Source organism: Lipotes vexillifer, unplaced genomic scaffold (genome assembly GCF_000442215.2).
Source record: "Lipotes vexillifer unplaced genomic scaffold, Lipotes_vexillifer_v1.1 scaffold995, whole genome shotgun sequence".
Classification (NCBI taxonomy): Eukaryota; Metazoa; Chordata; class Mammalia; order Artiodactyla; family Lipotidae; genus Lipotes; species Lipotes vexillifer.
Genome location: NW_006785389.1, coordinates 1,058,231 through 1,067,126, shown reverse-complemented (window position 1 = coordinate 1,067,126; position 8,896 = coordinate 1,058,231).

Genomic DNA, 8,896 nt, shown 5'->3' with positions numbered 1-8,896 from the left:
GTCCCCTGCATCGGCAGGCGGACTCTCAACCACTGCACCACCAGGGAAGCCCTGTCAGCACTTCCTTCTGTTTTGAGAAGGAATCAGAATTGACCCACCCAAGACATGGGGAAGGGTGCTGATGGAGTCAATACTACCTTGCCAGATATGATTTTTGTAGAGGAAGAGATTTAGATTTTATTAACCCCTTTATTGTGGTACTGACATACAATAAACAGCATTTATTAAAAATGTAAGATGTATTTTCACATGTGTGCATAATGGGACCATCACAAACGTCATGATAATGAACATGTCTGTCGTAGAATTTCCATTGGCCCCTTTGTATTCTCTGTCAGCCCTAGCCAACCTGCCATCTCTAGGGAGACATTATAGTGTTTTGTTTTTGTTTTTTTTGGCTGTGCCACGCATCTTGAGGGATCTCGTTCCCTGACCAGGGATTGAACCCGGTCCCTCAGCAAGGAAAGTGTGGAGTCCTAACCCCTGGACCTCCAGGGGATTCCCAATATAGTTTTTATTTTCTAGAATTTTATATAAATGGAATCCTATAGTTATTCTTGTATGGCTGCTTTCACTAAGTGTATAAATATATATTTAGTGTTATCCCTTTTGTTTGCACAAAAGCATGGCATCATATAAGAATAAACAAGGCTCTGTTATGTAGTAAAGCTGTGTGTTCTGACAGGCACTTTGAGAAAAAGTTGTTTAAAGTGGGAAAGTGAAGTTTAAGTAAATTTAAATTCAATTTCATAGGAAATTAATATCTTTAAAAATTTTGAACCATCTGCCTCGTAAACAAGCTTCCACTGACACATCTTTCTAGATTTTCTTATTTGACTTCTTTTTTCTTGTGTCTTTCAGCTATGTCTTTGTGTCATAAAAGTTCTTAGCGCATTTTTTAATCATTAATCATTTTGTTGTGGTAAAATACATATAAAATTTATCTACCATCTTTAAATGTTCAGTGATGTATCTCGGCAGGAGATGGCATGTGATAATTCGCTGTCCTTTAGAGCTAGGCTTCAGATTTTGAAAGAAATCTTAAAGAGTAATAAATATCATTTCAATAAAAGTGTTTGCTAGGTTGGAACGCAATCACTGATTATCAAGGCAGGAAAGTTACCTGTCTCCAATTCTTCCTCATGCCCTGTCTGGGGTCTTTTCTTGCATATTCAATATCATGAAACAGTCTCTAAAATTTCAGTCTATTTGACAGTCAACAAGACAGCTGACAACTACGTGTAGATATAGAGTGTCATGATATAGTGTGTCTGTTTTGGTGTGTAGACTTGGGAACTTGCTGTAGTTCATAGAGTCTGAAATTACAGGTCCCTAATCTTTGTGGGCTTTTCCAAGACTGCTCTCCAAATCTGGGTGCGATTTAAAAGTAAGCAAGGCCTGTCCCATGGTTGGAGCAGGAAACTCCTTTTCCCAGTGTCCCTGAGGGTGCCTCTTGGCTTTTAATAGGCCAGGTAGGAAGTAACTCATTCTGTGAAAGATAGTAGGTGGTGGTAGCAGCGGAAACTACATTACCCAGAAGTCTCTCCGGTGCGCGGTCGCCGCTGCACAGCCTTGTGGGTAGAGTAGTTTCCACTACGGTGTTACCTGCGCTTTCTCAATGTTGGTAGTTCCAGATTGTGGCTAAAGGCCGAGCCAGGGCGTGAAGGGCTCTGGGAAATGCGGTTCTTAGGTTGTAAACCCGGCAGGGCTTCTCTGCCTCTTTAAGGCGTTATACCCAGATTTCCTTGGAGTGTAGTCTACGGCAAGTCACAGAAATGTTTAGAGACATATTATTTCAGACTGCACGAATCGCAGCAAATTTCCAAAGACTGCACATAGAAAGGGATCCACCATACCATAATGTTACTTGTCCTCTCATAGCTGTCGGCTATCTTGCTGCTTGTCAAAAACACGTACACTCCCGGTTTTCATGAGTTTCAGTAGCTTCGCTCAAGCGCAATATAAAACCCCAGACAGGGCTTAGGATGGTGAACTTGGAGAAGGGATGTCTGGAGGCACCAGAAAGGTGACGATGTGCCCGATTCCCACAGAAAACATCCATCCTGCCTGAATAGGCAGTGATGGTGTTTCAACAATATTGCTATTTAAGATATTACTTCATGTCTGAGATATACACCATTTTGGGACTTCCCTGGCAGTCCAGTCGTTAAGATTCCGCGCTCCCAATGCAGGGGGCATGGGTTCGATCGCTGGTCGGGAACTAAGATCTTGCATGCTGCACTGCAGGGCCTAAATTAATTAATTAATTAATTAATTAACTCTGAGGTTACTCCATTTCTTTTAAGAAATGTGAAACCTCTCTAAAAGAACAGGGACTTATCACATGCCATCTTCTGCCAGGACAGAATATGCCTCTCTTGAGAATTTGACCACGTGTGCAAAAGGGCCATCTTATTCCTGACATAAAGGTTTGGGATTCTGTGATCTCATTTCCTTGCTGGAAAATGGTTTGTCATTTCACCTGTAATTGCAGCAACAGTATACACAGGGAGTTGAGATTATCTCTGGGAAAACAGTTGTTAAATGGATATTACTAAATGTTATTAATAATAATTTTACAGGTTTTCAAGGAAAGTGGCAGAAATGGTTCTAGAGAAATTTATCTGTGACAGTGGAGGAAAAAAAGGTAAGAAATCAATGAAGTCTGAAAAAGAGTCACTGAGTCTGAGAAGTCAGAGAATGAAGCTGAGACTTCAAGGCTTGCTGAAACCTTAGCCACACTCAGAGTTTGGTTCCAAAATGTGATTATTTTTTTAAATACTTGAAAACATGATGCATTAACAGTTTGGAGGGAGAGGTAAAGACAATATTTAAAAAGAGTTGCCAGAGAGGTAAAAATGAATAAAGAAGTTGTGCTGTTGTGTATTTACTGATCTACAACTGTTCAATGAGCACTAACAAGGATTCAGGTCCAAGAGTAGGTGCATGACAGACATCAGAAATAGGACTGCCAGCTGTTCTGCATATAGAGCACACATCCTGTATCCTGTATTGATACTGTCAGAATGCCCTAAATATCCTGTATTTAGCTTTTTACAATATATTACAATAATTCAGCAGTTAGAGCTATTTTTCTCTCACTGTAATTGGCAGTTAAATCACTTAGTGGCAACATTAGCTCATAAACATAGCCCCAGAAATAACCTTCTGGACAATGCCTTCTGGTCTCTCCTTAGGGTCTGGCTAAGGAAGAACAAAAGAGGGGACTAATAATTAAAGTGTTTATTTTTCATAACAGGAAGGCAAAGACTGTTCTTTAGCCCAATTCCAAAATCTTGAACAAGAAAACATGGTTTTTTAGAGATAACTTCAGATAACCTGTGAAAGCCAGCCAGTCAGCAACAGCCTCACCCCAGTAAACTGAAGCTTCTGAAAATTCGCAAATAATTGATAGTCCCAACCTTCTAGAATTCAGCCTATCAGTGTTCAGGCCCCAGTCCTGAAAGACAGCCAATCAGTGACAGCCCCAGCCCCTAGGTAACAACCAATCAGTAAGTGCCTCACTATAGCAACCTTGCTTCTGAAAGTCCTAGTCAACAGTAGTGAGTAAAGTAACATACCTGGAAGTCCATCAATCATTAAACATGCCCATTTCTGAAAGTCTGCCAATTCCTGAATGCCAGACTTCCCAAAAGCTCCTATGAAAACCGCTCTGGCTTTTTTTGAGGTGACTGCCTGACAACTAGAGCAGGCAGGCAAACAGAATGTTCCCCCTCCCTTTTTTTTTTTGTATCAGATACCAAGTTCAATTCACTGTTATTTCACAAGTTTGAAAACCTTTCAACAGTTCAACCTGTTAGCAGTTATGAGTTTGGACTTGTAACAGACAAATTGACACACACGTGAGATTTCAAAGGCAATGTTTTCTATTCTTGCTGAAATTGCTGTTATCTATTTTTTGTATATACTGAATATAAAAAAGCAAAATGCAAATATAAATTTTGTGATGAATTTTCTTGAGTGATTATTTATTAAATGTGGTAGAAGTCCTCTTTGATGTCTCTGAATGATATACAATTGTTCATTCAATATTGAAAATGATGGACAGATGTAAATCAACATAACTAAAGTTAAGCATGAGAATTATATGATTTCCTCAACTAGTATTAAAGCAAGTGAAAAAGTAATTGTTACGAGAAATTCAGATTAGGAAGGGAAAATAGTAACAGGAGAAGTTGTAAGGAGCTTCCACAATGTATATCATCAGTCCTCCAGCTCACACTACTGTTGAGCCTGTGTCTCACTAATCAACGTTCAATGGACAAAAGGAACAAGATAAAATTGGATGTATCCACTGTAGAAGCTATGTTACAACCTATTATGTTTACTGTGGAAGTCCCACTGAAATATGGTTTACGCTGTCACCGCAGACCCTAGCCTTCCACCAGGTGCAGTACCCACAGATGTCCATGTGCCTTGCTGCTCAAGGGCAACTTGAGTCCATGACGACGTGGTAAATCAGCAGTAGGTCTAAACTCTGCTCTGTGTTTTCTTGTCTTTTCGTTCTCAGTTTGACACCTGGACTTTGTTGATAGTTCCCTGTTGAGATACTTGGGTGAATCAGGTTATTCCTTTTCATACCTTTTTTGATGTCCTTTGAGTTACTGGTTGTTTTTGTTTTTCCTGTGCTGTCTAAAAATGTAGTTTCTCATGAGAATTTGAATCACAGGGTAGAACACAGGCACTGCCCTATAAGCCTGTTGTTCAGGCCAGCCTCACAGACCAGTGGGTTTGCAGTTCTCATAGTACTGGAGGCTACATGGACAAACTTTCTTGCAGGTTACCAATACACCAAATGAGGGCTCCTTCCATCTTAAAACTGTTGTATTGAGACCTGGGCTATAAGCTAGAGAGAGCATTCTCTCTGGTATCCGCATGCCAGGGAACACAGTGGGTCTGTGTGGTGAGGAGCCAACCATCAGGTTAGGGACTTGAGGTCCACAAGCATTCCATACCTACTGATCACTGCCTGCCTTCTGGGGTGGTCTAAGTTTAAATCTTCATATTCTTGTTACAATCCTAATTCTTGTGCCTGTGTTTCTTTTTTTTTTCTTTCTTTCTTTCTTTGTTTGCCTGCACCAGGTCTTACTTGCAGCATGCGTGATCTTTTTAGTTGCGGCATGCAAACTCTTAGTTGCAGCACCAGGATCAAAACCGGGCCCCCTGCATTGGGAGCGCGGAGTCTTTTTTTTTAAATAAATAAATTTATTTATTTATTTATTTTTGGCTGTGTTGGGTCTTCGTTGTTGCACATGGGTTTGCTCTAGTTGCAGCGAGCAGGGGCTACTCTTTGTTGCGGTGCACGGGCTTCTCATTGTGGTGGCTTCTCATTGCAGAGCACGGGCTCTAGGTGCACAGGCTTCATAGTTGTGGCTTGCGGGCTCTAGAGCACAGGCTCAGTAGTTGTGGCGCACGGACTTAGTTGCTCCGTGGCATGTGGGATCTTCCTAGGCCAGGGCTCGAACCCGTGTCCCTTGCATTGGCAGGCAGATTCTTAACCACTGCGCCACCTGGAAAGCCCAGGAGCACCAAGTCTTAGCCACTGGACCACGAGGGAAGTCCCTTGTGCCTGTGTTTCCGAATAGCATTAACTGTACCAAAGATGATTTGAGCCTTCAGTGGCCACTCTGGGGGACACTTGATTTGAACAAAAGGGTTAATTTGTAAGACATCTTTGAAAATAAAGGAAATAAGAGTTCTCAGGCCCAATGGATAGTATTTTTTCTTAGTATGCAGAGGACTCCAAATTAAATTCTGAAATAAAAGTTACATCACTAAAAGATTCTTTGCCCAAAACTAATGAGCAAGTCGACAAACTCAGCAAGAAAAAAGGAGACTCATTCCCCTGTAAAGCCACACTCTCCTTGTCCTGCAGTAGCCTCCCACATCCAGCGCTCCCACCCCCTTATCCTTCTGATCTCTCTCCTTAGCACCTCTCCCCCTACTCTCTCCCGTGTTCAGACCCCCTACTGTAACTGAGCAAAAGCCAAACTGACATTGGGTGTTTGCAGCAAAGTACGGGTTTGTTGCAGGGCACTAATCAAGGCAGTGGGAGACAAGTCTGACACCCACTGCAACTAGGTCTTTGAGTTGGGGGGTTTTAGAGGGGAGGAACAAAGAAGCTGGGGTTAATCGTCGTCTTGTGATGTTTCTTAATCATAGTTTCAGGAATAAGAATGCCTATTGTTTATGAGTCTATGGTCTGGTGGTCCATGACCTGGAAGTTCTGTTAGCTCATCTTGCCCTGTAGAAACACCCCGGTCTGTACATTAACGATGTTATCAACAACGGCAATTTTAGTCATCTGACTCTGGTTGATTAGTGTTCAGTTAGCACAGGACTGAGGTAGAAAGGGACAAGAAAGGGAAGAGAGTTTTGGATAGAGAGGTTAATCATAAACTCAGCAGGGGAACTTGGTTTTAGGGGGACTCAGTTTCATCACCTTTTCCCAACTCTCATAAAACCCCAAATGCCAGTTACCTCTAAAGATCCACCCCAGCCATGAGTCAGGCATGCAGAAAATTTTAGAATTTAAACCTTGTACCTGAGCTGAGTTAAGAGGTATAACTAAAGATTCTTTTCAACTCAAATAAGACAAGCAAGTAATCATTAAAAAGTTTAGAATTCTTTAGGGTACATCTGACCAAGGTCACCTAACTTACACAACTTGTATACATGGTGGTTGGAAGCTAAGATGCTAAATTAAAGGTGGCAAAAGCTGACTGGACTGACCAGGAAGGAACTGATGGGAGTTCTCTTTCCACAATAAACCTGAGGGTCATAGAAAGTTCAGGAAACTAGGTCCAAGTCTCCTGAAAGCTATACCTGAAGTATTAACAGCAAAAATCGACTGTAATTTAATCATTAAAACAAAAATACTTTTAAACTATAAGAGATTTTCAGGACAGACTAGAAAAAATTCCTAATTTCAACAGTTGGGAGTCACAGAGGTGCTTATGTAAGAGCAGCTGTTTCATGTCATTTTACCAGTAGTGTTAAGTTTGAACTTGGAGATCTAATTCAAAAACAGAACTTAGAATAATTAGCCCCTTTAGCTGAACTACAAAACCTGGCAGGTACATATCTACAAGACAGGATCTGAGGAAAACATGTGTCCCTGCAGATCAGCAGGGACTAAGGGGCCCATGTGCCAACCAACCACCTATTGACAAGGACACTCGTAAATATTGTAAATAGAAGGGACACTGGAAAAAAGGTTGTCCCATCTTATGAAGAAAAACCAAGACAAAGAAAACTCCTCAGGGACTCCCTGCTCCCTATGCAGGGGGCCCGGGTTCGACCCCTGGTCAGGCAACTAGATCCCACATGCTGCAACAAAGATCCTGTGTGCCGCAACTAAATGCCCGGAACGGCCAAATTAATTAATTATTTTAAAAAAGAAAATCCCTCAAATCAGAGCAGTCAGGGTGCTTTGAGGAAGGAAAAGTGCCCAATAACCTGCCATATCCTTAAGCCCTCAAGATGAGTTAACTGTAGATGATCATCCTCATCAATTCCTGGTAGGTATGGTTGCTATTTTTTCTCCATTAAACACCAACAGCTTAGCTCAATCTCTTCCTAAGAGTGGAAGGTATTGCAAATAACCCACAGATTTTCCCCATTTCAACAGTAACACTTGGGTCATTGACTGAAAAAGCAAAAGCATTCTTCCTGCTCTGTGATACCATCCCTGCAAATTTAATAGAAAAAGTTATTAAACTGTCAAAATCCTATAGGAAAAAGAAGAAATTACAGGGAAAATGTTACAAACATAAATATTTTGAACTAGATGAAGATAAAAATGCTACATACAAAAAATTAATATGCTACAACTAAATTAAATGATTAGAGGGAAATTATAGCTTTAAAAAGCTTATTACAGGGCTTCCCTGGTGGCCCAGTGGTTGAGAATCCGCCTGCCAATGCAGGGGACACGGGTTCGAGCCCTGGTCTGAGAAGATACCACATGCTGTGGAGCAAATAAGCCCATGCGCCACAACTACTGAGTCTGTGCTCTAGAGCCTGCATGCTGCAACTACTGAAGCCCGCACACCTAGAGCCCATGCTCTACAACAAGAGAAGCAACCATAGTGAGAAGCCCACGCACCGCAACAAAGAGTAGCCTCTGCTCGCTGCAACAAGAGAAAGCCCGCACACAGCAACAAAAACTCAATGCAGCCAAAAAAAAATTAAAAAAAGAAAAGCTTATTACAAAAGAAGAATGATGTCAATAACCTAATATTCCATATTAAGAAACCTGGAAAATAAGACCAAACTAATCCCAAAGCAAGGATAAGAAAGGAAATAATAAAGATTAGAACAAAACACTGAAACAGGAAACAGAAAAAATTTTTTAAAAAATCAATGAAAGAAAAAAAGTTGGTTGTTTCAAAAGATCAACAAAATTGACAAAACTCTAAGTTGGCTCACAAAAAAAGAAGACAAAAAACTAACAAAGTCAGGAATGAAGACACTAAAGAAATTAAAAGTATCATAAAGGAATATTATAAACAATCCTATTCCTCCCAAATTAGACAATTTAGTTAAAATGGAAAAATTCCTAAAAGACACCAATGATCAAATCTGACATAAGTAGAGAATGTATATAGCACTATACTAAGTAGTTTTTATTGAAAATCTTCCCACAAGAAAATTCCAGGCTCAGGTGCCTTCACTAAGGAATTCCAGCAAGCATTTAAAAAAGAAATATCACTGATCCTTCAAAAACTCTTCCAGAAAACAGAGGAGGAAACACTTCCCAACTTATTCTATGAGATCAGAATTACTGTGATACAGCAGCAGTCCCCAACATTTTTGGCACCAGAGACTGGTTTCGAAGAAGACAATTTTCCAATGGACCGGGTGGGAGGGTTGT